At 40.8% G+C, this 24,315-nt stretch overlaps 1 protein-coding gene across 4 annotated transcripts in view; it reads right to left on the bottom strand.

Moving 5' to 3' along the window:
- The window catches only part of DUSP16 (dual specificity phosphatase 16), a 106,066-nt gene that overhangs the window by 42,665 nt on the left and 39,086 nt on the right, over positions 1-24,315 (bottom strand). The gene's annotated exons all lie outside the window — the stretch shown is intronic.

The raw sequence follows: 24,315 nt of genomic DNA, 5'->3' as shown, positions 1-24,315 counted from the left end.
TCTGCGAGTTGGCGCCCTGCGACCTCAAGGCCAACCACGCCTTCAAGATCTACGACTTCATCTGTGAGGAGGCCCTGGAGATGACGCTGGCCCGGCTGACCAAATCGGAGCCAGAGGAGGACGAGGTGTACGACAAGGTCATCGAGGAGGCCGACCTGGACGGCGACGGCAAGCTGGGCTACTCCGACTTCGAGGACATGATCGTCAGGCACCCAAGTTCCTCAGCACCTTCCATGTCCGGATCTGAGGACAGCCGAGGTCTCGGCCCTCACGCCCACCGTCGGTCCACCTCTGCTGTCTGCACAGTTTTGACCTCCCAGCTCCCAGGATGGGAGCTGCAGCCTCCAGGGCTGACACCTATCGACATTTCTCGGCCCCTTCAACAAAAATGCAAGAATTTGTGCACCAGGCCATATATTTTTATTGAATTCAGAGAGAAAGGGAGAAGGAGACGAAGAGAGATACATCAACGATGAGAAAGAATTATTGATTGGCTGCCTCCTGCACGCCCCCTACTGGGGATGGAGCTCACAACCCCGGCGTGTGCCCTGACCAGGAATCCAACGGTGATCTCCTGGTTCATAGGTTAATGTTCAAGCAATGAGCCACACCAGCTGGCTGGGCGAGGATAAAATTTTCATGAACTATGCAATCTTTATTTTTGTTGTTGTTTTATTTTACTTTATTTCTTTATTAAAGTATTACACGAGTCTCCTTTTTCCCCCCATTGACCTCTCCCCTGCTACCCCCTCCCCCAAGCACAAGCCCTCATCCCCCCTACTGTCTATGTCCATTGGTTTTGCTCATATGCATGCATATGGTACAAGTCCTTTTGTTCTCCTTTTTCCCCCCATTGACCTCTCCCCTGCTACCCCCTCCCCCAAGCACAAGCCCTCATCCCCCCTACTGTCTATGTCCATTGGTTTTGCTCGTATGCATGCATATGGTACAAGTCCTTTTGCTGATCCCTTACCTCCACACCCCCTGCCTTCCCTCATAGGTTGGACAGTCTGCTCCATGCTTCTATGTCACTGGTTCTATTTTTGTTCATCAGTTTATATTGTTCATTATATTCCACAAATGAGTGAGATCATGTGATATTTCTCTTTCTCTGACAGCTTATTTTGCTTAGCATAATACTCTCTAGTTCCATCTTGTTGCAAATGGTAAGAATTCCTTTTTTTACAGCAGCGTAGAATTCCATTGTGTAGATGTACCAGTTTTCTAACCACGCGTCTGCTGATGATTCACCGACTTGTGGACAGTGCACACCCGTGAGGATGCCTCGTGGTTGGGAAGGGCGGGCACTGGGACAGGGCCCTGGGGCCCATGGTTCACATATCTTCACACTAGGAAGGGTGGGAAGGTGCAGCCGAGCCGTGGGGTTGGAGAAAGATTGCACAGCCTATGCAATCTTTCTATGCAATCTTTCTCCAACCCATCTCATCTCCCCGACTCCCCGCCCTTCCCAGTGTGAAACTATGTGAACTGTGGGCCCCAGGGCCCTGTCCCGGTGTCCATCCTTCCCAACCACGAGGCATCCTCACGGGTGTGCACTGTCACAAGGCTGTGAACTGAGAGTAAAAGGCTTTCCTGTCAAAAAAAATTTTTTTTGATGGTTTGAGTATTACAATAATGGTAATCACAGTACACACACACACACACACACACACACACGTACATACACGAAGGGGCAAATAGCACACACTCCTTTAAATTGCCCTCAGGAAAGAGAGGAGAGGCAGGGAAATGGGAGGTTCTATAAATTCCACTTGCCTTTTAAGAAAGAGAGATTAAAATGGCTGATATCCTTGCCATATTAACTGCTGATCTAATTGATGGGGCCGGTGATATATCCAGCTCCATCCAAGATAGCCTCAGCTATAACCCTGGCCAGTCCCCCAAACTCCCCTGGAGTTCCCTGACCCTTTATAGCCTGGTGCCTCATTCTTAAGAGAATCACTGACTCCAACCTTAGAAAATCTCACATCCTAAACCTGGGACTCTAGGACAGCAACCTACACATAACAAAGCCCTTCACACTAGACCCAATGCTTCCCTGTCTTGCCAAACTCCTATAACCAACCATTTCCTAATTGACACTAGTTGGAGTTTTCTGTCCACAGCTTGGACCTCACTCTGACCTTCAATATTCTCAGTTTCCTATCTCCCCTGGTCCATCTGTTTATATGGAATTCTCTGCTCCATAAAACTAGATGTCTATGGGCATTCAACTTCTTGAGGATAAATTACTTGATGGCAGAGGTTTTGTATTACGTTTCTTACCTCCACAGTGTTTTGCACTTAAGATAATTTGCAGTATTATAAGTAAAATCCTCCTTTTCCCCAAAACAATGTAAGATACTGAGTAAGCATCTGATTAACTGATTTCACATCAGGATGGTAGGGCCCTCAAACATCACCAGGTCCCACTTCCTAATTTTAGACTTACAAATTAGAAACTGAGGCACAGAGAAGAGGTAGGAGAACACAAAGAGAAGTGGCCTGGTACACATGTACATGTTACATAACTTTGGACAAATCAAAGTTATCATGTCATCTCTCTGCCACAGTTTCCTCATCTAGAACATGTGGATGTTATACTGGCCTTGTCTCCTCACAGTTTGTTTTTAGGACAAAATTATCTAGGTTCTCTAAATCGAGTAAGTGAAAAAGCAACTACACATTATACAGGGAAAGGAGGGGAAATGATGAACAGGGCGGCCCTGCATCTGGAATCTAAAAGACACCACTCAGCAGCTAAAAACAGAAGCTACTCCTTCCTCCCACAGCCCAGCTTCAACCAAGCTGTGTCCTTCATATGGAGCCAGACACACAGTGAGAAGGCACCTGAGAAATCATCTCATCACCCCCACATTTTACAAATCAGCTCCACAGTCTACATTATTTATCCAATTCTTGTCTTCATTATATTAAGGTATTTATTTTTAGTATAGCTTAATGGCAAGAGGCACAAAAGTCATCTCCATCTTCAAATGAAGAAGCCAGGGCAGAGAATTTGTCCTAGCCAGTCAACTAACGCACTTGCAAAGCACCTGCCAAGGAGATAGCACTGAACCAAATCAAGTCCTGACTGCTCAGTGACACAGTCCACAGCCATGTAAGGTCCTGTATGCAGACTGTCTGATTCCCAAAGCAGGGCTCCTACTCCTGGGTTACCCTGTTTTCCCTAACTGCCCGTCCCATAATGACACTGAACTAAGAAAGAATGACGTGACTTGTCCATGAGGGTGCCCAGGTGGCACAGAAAGTGGAAATCTGAGAACAGGAGCAAGTGGACTCCAACAATGGCTCTGAGTCTCCAAGTCTGATTGGCTCCTCGCAATGATAAAATCCGGAGGGGACAAAGCAGTTATCTGGGTTAGCAGATCAATGGACAAAGGGAGGGAGATGACAGTAAACATGCAAAAGCTGACTAAGAAAGTTCTCATCTTTGCTTCCCTTCGGCCGAATCTCATTAAGTCCAAATCATTGAAACCAACGATAGGTTACGGCAAATAGTTTACCAGGCAGAAAACAGTCATTCTAACCCAGAGAACCGGAGTCAGTAGTTCCACATACAAAAAAGACACTTTCCTGACCAAGCAAAGCTCTGGTCAAAGTGACCCTAAGAGGAGAATGTAATCGAGGCAAAGGATGGAAGTGACATGAGGATCCCTGTCCCGAGGCGAGCTGGAGCCCTCCTGTTATGCCTTTATAACCAACGTCTGACCTTCCCCAAATCGATTATGGGAGAGGCACGCATGCTGTCGTCTCCCTTCAGAAGACAACTAAATAACACTTTCCTATACATACAATAAACTTCCTATTTCTCTACAATAAAAAAGTCAACAAACTAGTACTTATCATACTAAAGACCAGTAACCTTAACCAAGGCCACGAAACAAATATTTGCAAAGTATTTCACTTTCAGAAGTAAAAGTTTTTTAAAACTTTATTTACAAAGGTTTAGAGATAGGCTAAGGCAACATTTTAGTATAACAAAATGACTATACAAATCAGGGAATAAAATGGGCAAATCCTCTTAAAACTGCTAATTTGGGTAGAGCTTACATTCCAGCAATCTGTCTTATATTTTACAACATTTAATATTAACATGAGTTGTGTAAGAGCCTTCCCCCTTTAATACACAATTTTTAAAGTTTTTCTGTGTCATTTATTTTATGTTTTAGACTCCCTTTGGTTACATATAGAAATGTATCTTTGATTTTATAATGAAAATCAAGAGTTTTATCTATTAAAAGTCACTCTGCATCCCACTTTGCAAGAATATCAATGAAATAAAGGATACTACAGCTCTGGCCAGTGTGGCTCAGCTGGTTGAGTGTTGTTCTGTGCACCAGAAGGTTGCTGGTTCCATTCCTAGTCAGAGCACATGTCTAGGTTGTGGGCTCGATCCCAGGGAGTGGCGGAGGGGGCGTGCAGGACACAAGCCGATTGATGTTCTCCTCTCAGATAGATGTTTCTCCCTTTCCCTTCCTCTCTCTCTAAAATCAATATAAAAATCTTTTACAATATTTTTTAAAAAGTATATTACTAAATTAGTTGTGGTCAGAGAACCATACGTCAAGACCATTTTAATGATAAGGTAAACTTGTGGAAGGAACAATATAAAGCCCAACTGTTAAAAAACATTGCCATTAATTAGCTAAGAGGAAAAATGTTTTGTTTTTATTTTCTTCAGTTCTTGCAGCCTTTAAAGCTAGTGCCCAAACAGAGAATTTTAAAAATATTAAAGTCCTTTCTAAATTGTTCTATTAAGCAGCTCTCTCCTCTTCTGAGATGAGGCACTAGTCTTTTCAATTTACCAGATGCAATCCTGGCTTCTAGGTCAGGCATACAGACACTAGGTATATATTACACACACACACACACACACACACACACACACACACACACACACACGGTGAGAACCCTTCTCACGCACGGCTGCCCCACCTACCCATGGGTTATTTTCTGTCAAGAGCCAACAGTCTTCTGCTGCCCTAAGCATATCCACCCCCAAGGGCCACACAGCACAAGGGCCAGGGCTAAAGCTCTATGAACACCCCACTGGGCTGAAAAGTAGGATCCATGGGAAGGCAGGGTTCCTCCTCCAAGAGGCACGTTTCCACTTTAAACACTCCTTTTACATAAATCCTCAGGAGAAGGAAAAGGACCCTATGGCTGTGCGGTGCTTATAAGGCCTGTTCAGGGAGGAGAGTGATGGAGCCTTATTTGGTTGGGCTTGAGCTCAAGTTCAAATTCTCAGAGAACTTATGGGAAGGATATAATCAGGTGAGAAGTTTACTTTTATTAAACTACAGGCTAGTCTTAAAATTTCTTCCCTTCAATAAAACTGAAGAAATAGGCAACAAGAAGACACCAAACAGCTTTTCAGTAGAGTCTTAAGCATACACTTTCAATAACAGAAAATCTGAACAAATCACAAGGGAAAAAAGCAGGCTAAGACGTCTGGAAGAAAGCAAGAACACACTGCACACTGACCACCTTCACTCTACATCGACTAAAGCAACTTTGCCTCAGATGCTGTGGGTTAACCCTGGCAGGAACTCGAGGGGTCTGATATCTGGTAAAATATATTCAATTAAAAAACACACATACCATATTAACCAAAGCCAAGAAGTCTATATGAGCTTCATATGCTTTTTAGTTGCTTATTAATGTCTTCACTATATTTTCTTACCCCCAAATAGAGGACACATATTCTGACACATGGTGGCAATATGGAATACACTGCTTGAAGCACAACTGTCTCTAGATAGTAACTAGACAAGACGACAATACTTGTTAGCACCGTAAAATCCAGTCACCTCGCACCAACCTAACAGCACTGTTGGAAGAACCCACTCCTACCAGAGGCTCAGGTGTTCACATACATCTCAGGGATCCACAGATAAAGGCCAGAAGAGCTGTCATCCTCCACAGACTAAATGTAATGCCTTTGCTGCAGACACAGGCCAGTCCGGACGGAGTCCAGATCTGGGAGAAGTCCTTCCTGCTTCTGCTAAGGGAGAGCCCTGCACTCTTGGAACTGGCTCAGGTGGCCCCCGTCTTTCATTCTTAGCACTGCCTCCTGGTAATGTCCACCTGTTTCAGCAGCTCCCCGTTCCCTGATCCATCTAAGCTCTCCTCTTCCTTCCACCAAACCACGTATCTATCCTAGACACAGCCCTCGCCCTCCAAGCTCCCTCACGTACCCCTCTCCATTTAACACTTCCTCCTGGCACCCTGCCTGAGAATTGACTTGCCCCTTAAAAGAAAGGCCGAGAGATGAGGTGGTGAGAGTAGGAATGGAAGAATCCCTGAATGGAGTCGCTGGGCAAGAGAAAATGTGGCTGGGGGCTGGTTCAATCTAGGAGTTGAGGAGAAAATGTTTTGGAAGGATATTCACAATAAAGATGGGCATGAGGCAGAGGAGGAGAGATTCAGAACAAACTGAACGGAGGTTAGATGGTGCATCTTGGTTTTCTTAACTCGTGCAGCCAACTAACAAATAGTTACTGGGCGGCCTCACAAGGACCATGCACTGCTGTGGGAAATGCAGCAAAACTGAACTGGGCAAAAACTCCTGTCCTCCCAGAGTTCCTAATTTAGTGATGGGAAACACATAATAAACAGCAACAACAAAAGCAGAGCATGTCATGACAGATGGTGATGCGTGCTATGGATAAAAAATAAAGCCGGAAGGAAGGAGAGTGGAGTGCGTGGTTAAAATTTTAAAAAGAGTAGTCAGAAAAAGCCTTACTCTAATGGTTAAGTCAAGATCATGGAGGAGGTGAGAGTGTATGTGGATACCTGGGGGACTGCAGCTCTCTGTCTGTGTCAAAGGCTTGAGGCCAGTGAGTATACTGGCCAAGGTAATGCCAAATTGGGCAAATGCTAATAAAAAAAAATGTGGCAGGTGTTCAGTTTTCCTTCAGAACTATGATTACATCTATAAAGCATCTCCAGATACTTGAACTTTTAACATACATATACACGAAAATTTAGTACAATTTCTTCCATAAAGCTACACAGGGAGAAGCTGTGGTTCCTAGATTAGTGCATTATTTGCCAAAGAAATACTCTAATAAGAAAGATTAAGTTAATGTTAATGTAATACAATTCTTCCAACTCCACGAACATTTTGTACCTAATAAAAGGATCTTGGTTTTATAGCATAGACTATAGTAAAATGTCAAAGACACGTTAAACAAGATGTATACTTGAATAGGTCTATATAACAAGGAAGTAGTTAATTTAAAGAAGCATTCCAGGCAGCCGATGTGGCTCAGTGACTGAGCGTCGACCTGTGCACCAAGAGATCGCTAGTCCTATTCCTGGTCAGGGCACATGCCAGGTTGTGGGCTCAGTCCCCAGTAGGGGAAGTGCAGGGGGCAGCCAATCAATGTTTCTATCTCCTCCCTGACCCTCTCTAAAAATCAATAAAAATACTTTTTTAAAAAAAGCATTCCATTAAAATAAAGAAAAATGCTTTCTAGGAGCTCTCCCTGTCAGAAGGTGTATCAAATACCACAAGGATTTTGTAAGTTAGATTACTCAATTCAAGGAGCTGTAAACTAATGTAAGTTTACAATCTGTATCAATGCCCCATCTTAGCCCACCCCCACGCCACCAACAAAAAAATCCCACTGGATGAAAGATAAAGTCTGCCCATCACTGCCTCCTGTGTGGGCAAGTACAGGAGGCAAAAGATTGATATGTGTCTCTCACATCAGTGTTTCTCTCCCACTCCCTACCTCCTTTCCACTTTCTCTAAAACTCAATGGAAAAATATCCTCAGGTGAGAATTAACAACAACAAAAATCATCAACACCAAACCTCTCACCACCTCCCTTGAGCCAAACTTTATAACAGTAAGATTCCAGAATTAAAATGCCAAACTACATTCTCCTGAAGATAATGCCAAAATAGCTTACAAGAATATCTTCAAGGTGACTTACAAGAAACTGCCTCACCTTTCAGGTAAAATACACGTGAAAAATATTAGAAAAGGTCTACAGAGGCAATAGAAGGGGATTGGCTCAGTAACTTATAAATTATGAAAAGTCCTGCAGCACAGCATCATGCAACATTTTAAAAGGATGGTATAAAAGTATAATTTTTGACATTAAAAGATGGTCACAACATAGTAAGAGAATAAAATCGAGTGACAGAACAGTAGGTAAAATAGGACCTCAAATACTCACATACATACAAATAGTTCTGCTTGGGTAACGAAAGGTAATATATTATTTTCCATAATCTTGGAAAGTGAAAAAAGTATTAGAAAAAGGGCACGAAGGCATGACATACCCTAGAGCAGTGGTTCTCAACCTGTGAGTCGTGACCCCTTTGGGGGTCGAACGACCCTTTCACAGGGGTCGCCTAAGACCATCGAAAAACACATATGTAATTATATATTGTTTTTGTGATTAATCACTATGCTTTAATTATGTTCAATTTGTAACAATGAAAATACATCCTGCATATCAGATATTTACATTACGATTCATAACAGTAGCAAAATTACAGTTATGAAGTAGCAATGAAAACAATTTTATGATTGGGGGTCACCACAACATGAGGAACTGTATTACAGGGTCATGGCATTAGGAAGGTTGAGAACCGCTGCCCTAGAGACAGGTAGTAGTGTCTGCAGCAGTCTTGCCTGCACTCCTCCTCCTCAGTGCTGTTAAGTGCGGGTTCAGGCGAGGTAAGATGAACTAATATAATATAGGATAGTTTATGTTTACCCTCAAGGTAAAAGCTGAATTTCTGCTTCACAACAGGACTCAAAAAGAATTACTTTCAATAACAATAATGTTTGAAAGGGGAGGCAAACAAGAAAAATTAAATTTTAAGACACACACTTGTGACTATACAGCTGGGCTTTTAAAACAGGTCGGCTGGAGGAAGACTCATAATACAAAAGTTTTTTCTGTGTACAAAGAATTTATAGCTAGTTTTCTTTTTAAATCAATATATTCCCTAACACTCTTTTTTAAAAATACATTTTTATTGATTTCAGAGAGGAAGGGAGAAGGAGAGACAGAAGATAGAAACCTCAATGATGAGAGAGAATCATTGATTGGCTGTCTCCTGCACATCCCCTACTGGGGAGCAAGCCTGCAATCCAGGCATGTGCCCTGACCAGGAATCGGAATGTGACCTCCTGGTTCATAGGTCGACCCTCAACCACTGAGCAACACCAGCTGGGCCCCTAACACTCTTAAAATGTATTTTATTTGAAAAGTTTCAAAAACAAACCTGTTTAAAGCATTGCGAGTAAAATATAGTATGAGTTTCATTCCTCTCACTGCAAAAGCACAAAATCTTTTAACAAAGTACAGGGTGGGCAAAAGAGGTTTATAGTTGTGAGTATGGGAAACACCAAGTTTATTCTTGTATTATTGTTTATTAATTCTTGTATTGTTTTCCATACGAACAACTGTGAACCTACTTTTGCCCAACCCTGTATGTAGAGCAGCCTCGTCACTATTCTCAGCTCCCAAAGAGACATACACAAGACTTGAACACATTCCAGGCATGGCCTTCAAGCCTGGACCACACCTGCTTCCAAGGCCCTGAGGCTAAAAATAACTCTGGGGCCTCAAAAACTGGACAGCAGCCAGGCCCAAGGGTAGCTGCAGAGCCCTTGCTCAGCTCCATTAACAGTTAAGCAGGGGCTACACAATTCTACAGTCACAAAAACTCTACCACTGGCTTACCCATCCTGGGCCTACTCAGTGACTTTGCCCCTTGACACCAAAACTAATCCCAGGAACTTAGAAACAATGAGGTTTTATGGTGTATTGTTTAAAAAAAAAAACAAAAAAAACTGGATCAGGACTCAGGCAACCTAGTTCCTAACTTCAGCTCCTCTGCAAAGAGCTAAAAGGTCTATCGAGTCACTTGACATCCCTAAGCCTGTTTTTTCTTTAACTGTAGGAGGAATCCTGCAGTCACTTAACATCTAAGGATGGCTTCACCAAGAATATGATATCACTGTCAATGCATTTAGTAAGGGTGCCTAACAGGGTCAGAGTAACAGGGCTGATCTGATTATGAAGCAGTCAGTTGAGGAGTTAGAGTTTATACCCTACAGCACACAGATTAAAATGGGTGACTCCTGGCAATGTCTCCACAGCAGCATGGCACCTGTTTCAGGTCATTTCTTTTGTGGAGAATTCCCAAGATTTGCCCTGAGCCTACGACTCCCACTTCTCCGCAGGAGCCTCCTCTGGAACTTGCTATTCTATCAGGTGAGGAAGAAAGAAAGGGAGGGAGGCCAGGGGCGAAAGCCTCATTGCTCACTCGAGGTTCCTCGGCTGTGCTAATTTAAGTCACCGCACCTGTCCCCCTTCTGGGCCCTGGGGTTAATGATATCCGGAAGCTGCACCACAGGGCAAAGCAGGTGACAGGGCCAGGACCTGGGCAGAAGCATCATAGCACCACAGGACAGGCAAGGAGGCCAAAGACTGCAGAGCAGCCCACACAGGCAGTCAGAATGTTCCTGCTCCTCACCCCATACGTTCCCACTTAGTCCTTTTCACCTTCTGTCTTTTCCCTCTAATCATCTAACTCAGTGGCTCTCAACCTTCCTAATGCTGCGACCCTTTAATACAGTTCCTCATGTTGTGGGGACCCCCAATTTCATTGTTACAAATTGAACATAATTAAAGCATAGTGATTAATCACAAAAACAATGTGTAATTATATATGTGTTTCCCGATGGTCTTAGGCTACCCCTGTGAAAGGGTCGTTCGACTCCAAAAGGGGTCTCAACCCACAGGTTGAGAACCGCTGATCTAACTGCAGTTTCTGTGCCCTTATTTGTTCTTAGAGGATCTGCTGTTTCTCTCTTGCCCTCTCCTTTTCATGTTCATCTTCATTTCTCTCTTCATGATTATAATGAAGCCTCTTCCTTTCTAAAGTTAAGCCCTCATCATTAATCCACTTTCTAGTGTGTGTGTGTGTGTGTGTGTGTGTGTGTGTGTGTGTGTGTGCAGGGTTGGGGGGCAAGCTGGGTATAGTGGTGTGTGTGTGTGTGTGTGTTGGGGGGGGGGGCCTGAGGCCTTGGATATGTCACTATTATAACTGCTCCAGAATGATTTGAGACATTCATCCACAGATTCAGGTGTCGTATCAACCTTTAAAATCCTTTACTTGTTAGTATAAAATAAAAATCTTTATTTTGGAAGAGAGAGGTAAACTTTTCCCAGTTTGGTATTTCATCCATGGTTATACTGAGTAGAGATGATTAATTCACTACCTTACAATTTGCATTAGCCCTCAAATGCCCTGATGACCTAGACCAGTGATGGCGAACCTTTTGAGCTTGGCGTGTCAGCATTTTGAAAAACCCTAACTTAACTCTGGTGCCGTGTCACCTATAGAATTTTTTGATATTTGCAACCATAGTAAAACAAAGACTTATAGTTTTGATATTTATTTTATATATTTAAATGCCATTTAACAAAGAAAAACCAACCAAAAAAATGAGTTCGCGGTTCTCCTCTGACACACGTGTCACAGGTTCGCCATCACTGACCTAGACACTAGAGGTCAACCCCTATCTAAACTCTCAGAAGACACAAATCCTCCATGTTTTCACACGAGATACTAAGAAAGCTAACAAGATCTGAATTACTGTAGAAACTATTGCTCAAGTTCTTAGAACAGAAAGTAACTTCTGCACATACAGGGCCAAACTGTCTGTCCAGAGTCTAACACCACGCCAGCAGTGTCCCGGCCTGCCCGCTCCTCTCCCCCACCCCCCCAACTGCGGGTGAGCCATCAGTTCTCTTCTGGTTTGAGCACAAACCCCCTCCAGAGGACCTTCAATGAGAAAGAAGGCGGAGTGGAACACTAAATAATTACAGGCCCCTTATCTCAGCTCCCTCCCAGTAACTCTATTGGCTAGTTTTTTAAAAAGGATTTCCCACACAATTTGAATAGAAAAATAAATAGTAATGGCTTATAACCCACAGAACAAAATAAAGACCCATAAGTAAAACAAAAAACAGATTTCCCACAAAACACTTGCTCTGCAATGAAAGTTTGTAAGAATGGTGTTTCTATTTGTTATCTGGTGTGTGTGTGTGTGTTTCTTTTTAAAGAGGTTATTCTGTCACTTTGGATGGTATTACACTTTGCTCCCTCTATAAATTCTGGTGTGATGTCAGTCAGGTAAGGGCAAGTCACACTCGGTAGTGAGCACCTTCCAAACCCAGTCTCAGTTTCCCACCCTGAAAAATACCCATGTTTGTATTGGTTTCAGTTAAATTAACAAAGGTTCTAAACCAATATAAGGCCCTGTGGGAAAAACAGAATAGATGCCAGGTCCCTAATATTAACTAGTTGAGTAAACAGTTGAAAAAATGACATTTGGAAAAATATAAAAAGATAATGTGTTAGCAGATGTATAATATATATAGTTTAATACAAGGCAATGTTCCTTTTCCAAATGTAAACTTTAGTATCAAAAGACCAAATATTCCAAATTAAAATTCAAAGCAAAATCATTACAAATACAGTAAGTTTGCTACAAGTAAAATTCAGTACAAAGGAGGCCACAGCATTGTCTATTAAGAAATTCAGTGACTTAAATATCAAAATATCCAACTTCACCATCTCATCTAAAATGTAGTCCATGGCACAGAGCCTAAGAGTAATGTTCACGAAACTGTACTGTCTTATCCCACTGCACAGAGTCTCAAACAGGTTCAAAGAAACCTATTCACATTTACTATCAACACATTTAGGCATCACACAGCACTAAGTATCAGAGACTACAAGGTCCTCTAATACAATGCAGTAAATGTTCAGTTTTTTTCTCCTGCAAATAGTGTTTGTTCTTCTGCATTCTAGGGTTGTGGGCCTTAATCTATAAAACCCCAGAAAGGAGAACTAAATGGGTTAGTGGAATAGACATGTGTTCATTTATTGAGAACCTACTATATTCAATTTCCTATGAGCAACTTCCCACTTTTGTCTAATCGCAAGAATCACTCAGGAACTTGATAAACAAATGTGATAAAATGGAATAGTACTCAACCATAAAAAAGGATGAAATACTGCCACTTGCATGAATCTTGAGTATCATGCCAAGTGAAAGGAAGTCAAACAGAAAAAGACAAGAACCACAGGATTTCACTCATATGGGGGATATATAACAGAAAGCAATAAATGAACAAACAAAGCAAACTCACAGACACAGATAACAGTATGAAGGTTACCAGAGTGTAAAGGGGATGGGGGAGGGGGCTGAAGAGGGTAAAGAGTATCAAATATATGGCGACAGGAGACTAGATTTTGGGTGATGAGCACACAATGCAATATACAAATGATACATAATTGTACACTTGAAACTTATATAATGTAATTAACCAAAATTAATTTTAAAATTTGTCCCATTCTCTATTCTTTTTACCTATTCTTTTCACTAGAATTTGACAAGGCATTTTAATGTCCCACTTTTATATCTTAGTATTTTCATTAAATACCTTCTCATTTTAAAAGATTCAAATGAAAGGAACATGTAAAGAATAAAGATAAGACAGCTCCAGATAGATATATGAAGGAGATGGGGATTTATAATTTTAAATAGGATAACCAGGGCAAGCCCCATCAAGAAGTGATATTTGAGTAACAAACTCAAAGTGGTTAGGCAATAAGGCACTTACTCCAATATGGGTTATTTCTGACACAGGGTAACACTCAATGCAAATTTTCTTCTGTTGAAAAAAAATATTTAATTTAAAAAAATTTAAGTGATAAAATGATCATCTAGGCCCCACCCCTGGAGACTGATACTTGGATTCTGGAGTATAGACTGTGACTGCATTTTTAAAACAAATGTCCCAGGAGGGTCTTAGGATCAGGCAAGTTTGAAAAACACTTTTTTTTTTCTCAGTGTTTACAATCGATCAGTCCTCAACAGCTACTGATTTGTCATACTCTCTCACCTGGAGGAGAAAAGGTGCAAAAGCTTTATGTCTGAACTGAAAATAATGACAATGGTTATTGCCAATAAACGGGAGAAGGGGAGGTCAGCCAGAGAGTAATTCAACTCTCATCGCTGAAGCAGGACTTCCATTTAGTCTAGTGCATGCCTTCTGGTAGGCTAATAATATCCCTTTTACAAAATGTTAGGAATTTGCCCAGAGTTACACAAATCAACAATGGTAGAAGAGAAACTAGAGCTTCTATGCTATAGAATAGTGTTTTCCGCAACCCTAAAGGGCTTGCAAACATTCTGCAAATGTTAGTAGGCTTGTGAAAGGCACAGAAAGCAACAAATATCAAAAAGTGAGAAAAATGCACCCTTGTAAGCATCTGATGTGAGTGGCTGTGAAGAAGTGGCCTCACCTAACGCCAGGCTGCCATGAAGCTACAGATAAACAGCCTCTACAGTGTGAAGTAGAAGACAAAATGCTGAGACAACAAGCCCTCACCGAACACTCATGAGAATAAGGAACCCGGCAAGCAGAGGCTTGTTGGCTTCACTGGGTCACTGTGCGAATAGTGTGCAGAATAGTATTTTGTAAACTGTAACACTCACTAAACAGAAAATAGCTCGAGCCCTGGTCAGTATGGCTCAGTTGGTTGGGCATTGTCCCGTGCACTGAAAGGTTGCCGGTTCAATTCCCTGGTAGGGGCACACACTCAGGATTGCAGGCTCGATCCCTGCTGGGGGGCGTGCAGGAGGCAGCCATCAATGATTTGCCTTCAGATCGATGTTTCTCCCTCTCTCTCTTCCTTCCTCTCTCTCTAAAAATCAATTATAAAAATAATTCCATACAGGATTAATGGAGGAGTATGTTGTGGCTAATGCAGTGGTTCTGAACCTTGAAATTAAAATCCCCTGGGGAGCTCTTACTATCCTGATGTACTTCAGACCAATAAATTAGAATCTCTGGAGAGTGGGGCTCAGGCATCAGTATTTTTTAACAAACAGGTAAAGATGAATTCTTTACCTCCTCCCAAGGAAGGGTCACAATGGACAGGCCACTTGGAAGGCAAAGTTTTAGAGGAAGGAAAGGAAAAATTTGGCAACACACAATACTGTAATTCACCTGACCTGTATTTTGAGGTGTGTGTTTCATAAAAATCTGCTGGAAGTCTGGGGTTCTGAATACATGGTCACGTAATAGACAAAATTCTCAGTGTCACAGTTTCTTTAATTCCAATAATAATGAAGGCCCACAACAATCTGCTTATGACACCCAACAAAAGTCCACAGGGTACGCTGGGGGCACAGAACCTCATTCCAGCCCAATAAAGCAGTTTATGGGTGAAGGAATCCAGTTTCTAATCTTTCTTCACTATTATTAAGATGTAGATGTAATCAGAAAAGACCTTTAAAGGTTGGCAGAAGACAAGATGGAGCCCAGTGCTCACCTGAGTATGGGTGCAAGTTAAACATCTCCACCCAGGAATTTCCCATTACTAAGGGCAAATCACCAGCACAAGGGCAGACTATCTTTTGTAATCCCTCCTTCTAATCTAGTCCTGTAAAAGTTCATTTAATAAACTGCTGATGGAAACCAAGATTTGGGCTCCCAGCCAAACATTCTATATTACATTCAATAAAGGACACCCTCACCCTTCTCAAGGTTGTACCTGCAATTACTTTTTTTTTTTTTTAAGATGGCACTCAACCAGAGCCAGGAGATTTTATTCATAGTATACCTTATTAACACACAACAAAAGAAACAACAGACTAGAAAAGGCTCATCTGGAGTTCTCCCCTGAACTGTGGGTCTAACTTGTGGCTTATTCATTTATACAACAATTCTTGAACATCTATTCTGTTTTGTAAGCCTTTTTGCTCAGATATTTGCAATAAAATGGACCAATTTTAATAAAGGTTCCTCTTTTTGGAAATGACATTTGTACCCAAATATCTGCGAGGCTCAGTATCTAAGTGCTCCAAGAGTGGGAAAGGTAAAGAATTTCTAGTGGTGATATCTGGAAGTCAACAAGGAAGAAGTGAGAAATCTCACCAGCATATATTTACCCTGAATGCTCTGCTACCCTAAATCCTTAGGGTGCAGCTACATAATCTCGTATTCACAAGTAACCTCTGGCCAAGGGGAGTTTGGAAGGAGTGGGGACATCACTAGCCAGCAAACTCTTCTACAGGTTCTGAAGGCAACTTTTCAGCTGGTCCCTGGAAGCTGGCTGCTTCCTGCAGGAAACAGCACAGATTCATCTGCAGGTGGCAGGTAGGTTGCAGATTCTCCTTGTGGTGCTGATTTCGCAGAGGAAAGCACAGAGAGGAAAGACAGTTCATCTTCCTTGAGACCCCAGGTACATACAGTCTCCTCCCCCAAAACAAACACAAACAGAAGGAAGAGAATAAAAAGGAGTCATGGGCTTTACAACTCTGGCAGTTATCTGACAAGACTACACTGACATTATTTCTGCCCAATAGCATGGCCCACAAGCATAAACAGGAAAAACAAAAAGAGGAACCTTTATGAAAATTGGTCCATTTTATTGCAAGGCCCAGCAAGGTAGGCAAAACATATGAGCTCTCAGGAGCTGGACAATCAATAACAGTTGTAAACAAAACTTAGGTGTCTAGACTCATGCTTTTTAGTCTACAGACCACTTAGGGTGACAAAACTGCCTGCTCCCCATCTTCCTAACAATTGCTTCTTTGACTACTAATGACCCACTACAAATCCAAGAGGAAGCAATGGTATGTGAATTATATGCCATAAAGCTGTTATTAAAAAATACAGAGAGAAAAGCCAGCAAAAACAAACAAATAAAAACCTCATAGACACAGACAACAGTATGGTGATTACCAGAGGGAAAGGGGGATGGGGGAGGTAGAAGAGGGTATATGAGGGATAAATGGTGAAAGAAGAAGACTTGGCTTAGGATGGTGAACACATAATATAATATACAGATGATATATCATAGAATTGTACACCTGAAACCTATATAATTTTATTAACCAATGTCACCCCAATAAATTCAATAAAAAAGAAAAACAAAGTACCAATTTACAATTCCACCATCTACATCCTTGCTAACACTTGATATTTTCAAGGTGTTCTTGTTTTTTTATTGCATTTGTTTGTTTTGAAATACTAGCTTTTCTGGTCCATGTGTACTGGTAATTCACTATGGTTTTATTTGATGTCTAATACATGGAGCACCTCTAGAAGCCTTTTTAAACCTTCCACATTCAGATCTACAATTCACCTGGAATTTTTTCCCACTGATTTTAGAGAGAGGAAGGGGGAGAGAGGGAGGAAGGAAGGAAGAAAAAAAGGGAGGGAGAGAAAGAGAGAGGTGAGAGAGAAACACTGGTCAGTTGCCTTCCACACGCACCCCAACTAGGGATCAAACGGAGGACAGCTGGGTATGTGATATGCCCTGACTAGGAATCAAACCTGCCAACTTTTAGTGTATGGGACAACACTCCAACCAACTGAGCCACACCAGCGACTGCTCACCTGGAATTTTTTTGTGTGTATTTTTTTGGTAAGGCCAAAATTAGGGGTTTTTTTTAAGTATAGATAGGCAATTGATTTAGGATCATTTATTAAAGATTTTTCTTTCCCCATTGCTGTATAAAGCCATCTTGTGTGTGTATGTATTTATATATTCACATAAATGTATATACTTAGATTTATTTATGTATTTATATATGTATGTGTCTGTTTCTGGCCTCCATTCTATTCCATTGATCTATTTATTCTATACTGCATATCCAAAAGTATAAGTGTAATTTTGTTTTTTGTCAACATTATTACCTTGGATATTCTTGTCATTAGTATTGCCATATAAATTTTGGAATCAGTTCCTATCATGGTTTTGGACATCTTTCATTAGATTTAGTCATAGATGTTAATATTATTAATTTCATTTTTTGGTTATTACTGTTATACAGAAATACAGATTTCTTAAATATTTACCTGGTATCTAAAAATAATATTAACTTACTTTTTAAAAAGTATTATTTTTAATTTACATAAAGTAAAATTCATAGTTTCTTAATGTGAAGTGCTCCACCACGCCAAGAAATTCCCTCATGCCATTGCTTTGTAATCAAGACTTCTCCCCACCCTCAAACCCTGGCAAGCACTGACCTGTTCTCCATACCCATAGTTTGCCTTTCTAGAATATGACTTAAATTGAATCATTTAGTGCACAACCTTTTGAAAGTGGCTTCTTTCACTCAACATGATGCCTTTCGGATTCATCCATGTTGTTGCATGCATCAATAGTTTATGGGGATGTACCAGAGTTTGCATATTTACCACTGTAGGAAATTTGGGTTCTTTCTAGTTTTTGGTGATTATGTATAACGCTGCATAAACATTCGAGTACAGGTTTGTGTGTGAACAAAGATTTCCACTTTTTTTAAGTAAGTAGGACTGATGAGTCACGTGTGAGTGTACATTTATCTTTATGAGAAACTGCCAAACTGTTTTCCAAAGTAGTTGTACCATTTTGCACTCCCACCAGCAACATATGAAAGTTCCATCTGCTCTGCATCGTCACCAGATATTGGCATCATCTTTAGGAAGTCCCTAGATTTGTTCATTACGAGCTATTTATCATAAACAGCTATTAGATTTTAACAAATGCTTAATCAGAATCCACTTTGATAGTCATATGGTTTTTCTACCTTTTTACAATGAATGATATTAAATGCTTTTTTAATACTAACAAAACATTTTATAGATATATGCTCTATTTAATCAGAAAAATTTATTTACTTATTATTACACAAATTATAATCAAATCTTAAGTTACTCTAATATATATATATCCCTAATGTGCAAATAGACCAACCATGGGACAACTGAAAAACCGGTCACTATGACGTGCACTGACCACCAGGGGGCGTGTGCGGAACATGGTGGGCATCGGCCGTGGTGGGATGGTGAAGCAGGTGAGCAGGGGCACCAGACCAAGGGGTGGTGCCAGTCGCTGTCATGGGGCAAGCCTCTGGTGGTTACTGAAAATTCTTTGCTCCGACACACCGCGATCCCACCCAGCGCTTGCACCTGCTGCCAGCACCGGCCCCACTCACACCCACTGCCAGTGCTGGAGCTGCCGCTCACACCCACTGCCGGCGCCACCAGTAGGTGCAAGTGGCTGCCAGCCCCGATCGCCCCTCAGGATTTCTCCCCATCCCCCTGCTCCTGAGGGGCAATTGGGGCCGGCAGCTGCCTCTTGCACCTGATGTTGACAATGGCCCCGCTCACACCCGCTGCTGGCACCAGCCCCAATCTCTCTGCGCCATCAGCAGGTGCAAGTGGCGGGAGAGGGGCTGCTGGCAGACAGGGGACCAGGAGCCATGGCAGGAGGGCATGGGAGGGGGCGCAGAAGATGGGCCAAGACCTGCCCCTGTGCCCACCGCAGCCTCGCAGCCCACAGTTCCTTTCAAAGTGCACGAATTCGTGCACTGGGCCCCTAGTAATAAATAAGAAGGTACACGGATAAATGAAGCCTAATGACATTCTAAAAGCTACCATCTAGCCAGAATTCTATGACCAGTGCAGTCACATTTCCTAACAAATATTTCTCTACCAAATACAAAGCAGATCAGAGAAATGGTGACCAAATCACAGTCCTAGAGCCATATGTACCATTCTAATGCTTAATATGTGGATTCTGAAGCATCCACAAGGAGAAAGCACTATTACAAATGATATTGATGCTGTGATCACAGTAACATTATATATCTTTAGAAACCACAAATGAAATGAGAGTATTGAAATAAGTTATATTTCCCATTCAACATAAATAAATGGATAAATAATGAAAACATGATTTCTTTATATATTATAAATTTCTGAAATGCTACCATTTGGAAGGGAATCTTTATACCCTTTGAGAACGAGACATGAAAGAATACTGGCATGTAGTTATCAACCACATGTAGTTTATCTTTCCACTTGACCACTGTTCTGGTGGCTGTGTTTTTCCCCACAATTAAATGACAAACTACAAGGATGATGAGGAGGAGCCTGCTCAGGGCCCTGGATAATCTTTCGCATTGAAATGATCATAATATCACCAAATGCATTTGAATCCTTGACTTGACTGTAAAATCTAGGTTAAGAAGGTTCTAAACATCATGGCAACGTCCCACAATGTAGCTCCCTAAGGTAGCCTTAGTCCCCTGTGTTACCTCCCCTGTTCACACACCCAACTGCATTTAGTATTTTGGCAAAAGTATTTAGTATTTGGTAATGTTCCCTCAAGACCTGGCAACAGACCTGAAAGCAATGCAGATGTCACAGACAGCCAAGCACCAAGACAATACTAGACTAGACATATTGGGTTCTGTTACAAGAACTACCAATAACTCAATTTCTGAGTCACCATGCATATTCCTCACCCACTCCTATTTGGTTTACCGATTTTGATTTGTTTACCTTATTACCTCATAGAGTTAGCACTAGAGCGTTCTAAGTTACAACACCATGTGACGATAACATAAAACTCCATATAAACTAGGACAAGCTCCCTAAAGATTGGTTACCTGTCAAACAGGATCTGTAAGATGCAAAAAAAAAAAAAAACACATTAAAATATCAAACACAAGAAACCTAAAAGTAATTCTAAGCATATCATAGCAGAGTCCACAGTATCCTTCAACCTCAACCACCATAAGCACATTACTTCTTTCCTTTAATTACTACAATACATATCACCATGAAAACCATGGACAAAGATTGATTGGGTAATATTTCTTCTTTTATGTCAATTATAATTATTGTGAATTATTATTATTATTTTTAATCCTCACCTGAGGATATCTTATTCTATTGACTTAAGAGAGAGAGGAAGGGAGACAGAGAAAAAAATATCGCTGTGAGAGAGAAATATCCACCTGTTGCCTCCCATAAGTGCCCTAATCATGGACTGAATCCACAAACTGTGTAAGTGCCCTGACCAGGAATCAAACTCACCACCTTTTGGTGTACAGGATCACGCTCCTACCAACTGAGCCACCTGGCCAGGGCGACATTCAATATTATTTTATATTAGTGTCAAATATATAGCATAGTGATTAGACATTTATATAAAGTAATTCCCCCCTCTCCCGTAAGTCTAGTATCCATCTGTCACCACATATACTTATTAAAATATTATTTACTATATTCCCTATGTTGTGCTTTATATTCTTGGAACTATTTTGTAACTACCAATTTGTATTTCTCAATCCCTTCACCTTTTTCACCCAGCCTCCCTCCTAGTTGGCAACCATCAGTTTGTCCTCTGTATCTATGAGTCTGTTTCAGGATAATATTTATTTAAAGCTGGTATTTAACACAAAAATATAGTTGGTTTTACAGAAATAAAAGTACACTGAATTTGAGCTGGTGTTCTGTTTGCCCTACATATTTAAAACAACAATTACACTATCCAATGCACTTTGACTTTTATTCCTCATGACTCTAAGTAGGTTAAAAAAAAAAACCTGCTATATATCTTCAGGGCAAAGTACAAGCTCTATTACTTCATGAGAGACTCCATGAAGGACTTGTGTATAGCAGCAGTTAAAGAATTAACCTTTCGGCCCAGGATTTGAAGGCGATACTAAGAGAAAAATGAATAAGATTGAAAGGTCCATCAGAGCTTTGGTGGAGTGCTTCTTACTAGCCATAAAAAGATTTCTCAGTCTGCAGGCCAGATATAACCAAAATTCCAAAGACATTTTAGATGCTAGAGATTAGAGGGTAAAAGGTAATACTCTCAAAACTCAACATTTTGACCTACAAGATACCTCAATTATCATCTTGTCCACCCCCCTAGTTTTGTAGGTAATGAGGAGAGGAAGAGGAGACTGAATATGAGGCCTCAAATTCTCTTTGGAGTACAAAATCCTCAACTAAGCAAGTTGCACTGGTAAGGACGAGATGGGAGAGGCTACTCTCCAGTCAGTAGATCCATTTACTCCATTTTTTATCCCTGCACTATATCACACCTGATCAGTGACTATTTCTAACTTGCTATTCATATTATAAAAAGAAAATGGCATCTTACAACTCAATAACAAAAAAATCAAATAACCCAATTGAAAAATGGGCAAAGGGCTTAAACACTTCTCCAAAGATGATATACAAATGGACAAGTATATGAAAATATGCTTATCATCACTAATCATCAGAGAAAGGCAAATCAAAACCACAATGGGTATCACCTCATACCTGTTAGAATGGCTATTATTAAAAATACACAAACAGCCCTAGCCAGGTGGCTTACTTGGTTGGAGTGTCATCCCATACACCAAAAGGTCGTGGGTTCCATTGCTGGTCAGGGCACATACCTAAGTTGCGGGTTTGATCCCTAGTCAGTGCATGTATGTGAGGCAACCAACAGATGTTTCTCTCTCCCCCTTTTTTTCTCTCTCTTTCTCCTTCTTCTCTAAAATCAATTAAAGCATATCCTTGGGCGAGGATTACAAAACAAACAAACAAAACACAGCCTAAAAACTAGCAAATGTTGGCAAAGATGTGGGGAAATTGGAACTTTTGTACACTGTTGGTGGAAATATAAAATGGTGCAACTACTATACAAAACAGTATTGCAGTTCATAAAAAAATTAAAAATAGAACTATGATCATATTAAAAATATGATCCAGCTATTCCACTTCTGGGTGTATACCCAAAAGAATTGAAAGCAGGGTCTCCAAAAGGTATCTGCATACCTGTGTTCATATATTCACAATAGTCAAATGTCCATCAACAGATGAATAAACAAAATGTGATTATATAGAGAAAAATACACTATTATTCAGCTTGAAAAGGACAGAACTCCTGTCACACGAAACAACATGGATGAACCCTGAGGACATTAGAGTAAGTAAAATAGATCACAAAAAGACACTTGCGGAATTCCACTTACATAAGGTATCTAAAACAGTCAAATTCATAGAAACAGAATGTAGAATGGTGGTTAATGGGTTGGGGGGGAGGGAGAAAAGGGAATTTGTTGTTTAGCACATACAGAGCTTCAGATATGCAAGATGAAAAAGTTCGAAAAATCTGCTTAACAACAATGTGAGTACAGTTAACACTAGTGAACTGTACACATAAAAATGATTAAAATGGTAAAATTTACATTATTGGTTTTTACCACAATACAATTTTTTTTAAATTAAAGAAAGAAAATGGCACTAAGTCTCTTACTTTTTCTTCCTGTGTCCCTCCTAATCTTTCATACTCTTTAAAGAGCCGAGTGCTCCAGGACACAGTCTTCCTGCTCCCAAACGACCCTGCAGAAGCAGCCAGCTAGCACACTGCTCTTAGAGTAAGCAACAAAGGTCTGTCATCACCGGAGAGAAGGTGAAATGGCCAGAAGAGGACTTTATCCCTCAGCCTAGGAGAGTGGAGACTGGTGCGCTGGACCTCCAGTTGAAGAACCTCAAGGGTAAAGAATAAGGAGTCTTTTATGGCAATTTGTTTAAACCAGTAAAGAGATGTTGGCAGCAATAAGCTCCTGATGACGAAGGTAGCACGCTTTAGTTCTTTGCATCCCTTCTAATACCTCACTCTTAGAGAAGTCCCTCAGTAAATACTTGCTTATGGTGATTACAATGACATGCTGATAACCAGCTGCAAAAAGAAGGAATTTTTGGTCCAGGAAAAAAGCTTACTAGACACAGAACCAAAGTGCTTATTTTAATGACTGAATCAAGATCATTTCTATAATAAAAATTTCTACTAATTTCAAATAACTTTTATTTAAAGCTTGTGTAAAATTTTTTTCCTGCCAAATGGATATTATCCTGCCTAACGCTTGGTACTTGGAAATCTCTGCGCCCTCCCCCCCCGCCCCGCCCCATAGTGTATCTTGTTAAACTCATATTACATTAATTGCATTCTATAATGAGATAGCCACCCGCAGCATCTAAGATCCTGCCACTCAGTTCATTCATTTGCCAGAAAAAAAACACTTGAGTCTGTCTTTTAGTTGGGACTATAGACAAGAGAAGAAGGGGTTTTCCACTGTACATAATTTTTACTGTTGGTTATAAAACAAAAGCTATAAAATCAAGCTTCCTGAATATTTACATTAACAAAGCTCTTAGTCATTCACATAATGAAAAATGAAAACAATTGTTTTAGTTACATACTTAAAAGGGTTTCAGTAGAAGGAAAGTTTTTAACTGATATTTGGATATTCTTTGGTAATGAAATTAGACACTGCCCTAAGGTGTTTAAATCAGCTGTTAAATCCATACACATACATGCATTTTATTCTTAAAAATGCACCCCAAATTGGGGGGGCAGATACACTCTGGCCCTTTAAGAAGTGCCACGGTT

Source organism: Myotis davidii, unplaced genomic scaffold (genome assembly GCF_000327345.1).
Source record: "Myotis davidii unplaced genomic scaffold, ASM32734v1 scaffold1017, whole genome shotgun sequence".
NCBI classification, from domain to species: Eukaryota; Metazoa; Chordata; class Mammalia; order Chiroptera; family Vespertilionidae; genus Myotis; species Myotis davidii.
The sequence above is the reverse complement of the archived record's forward strand: the minus strand, read 5'-3'. Positions and strand labels throughout refer to the sequence as shown.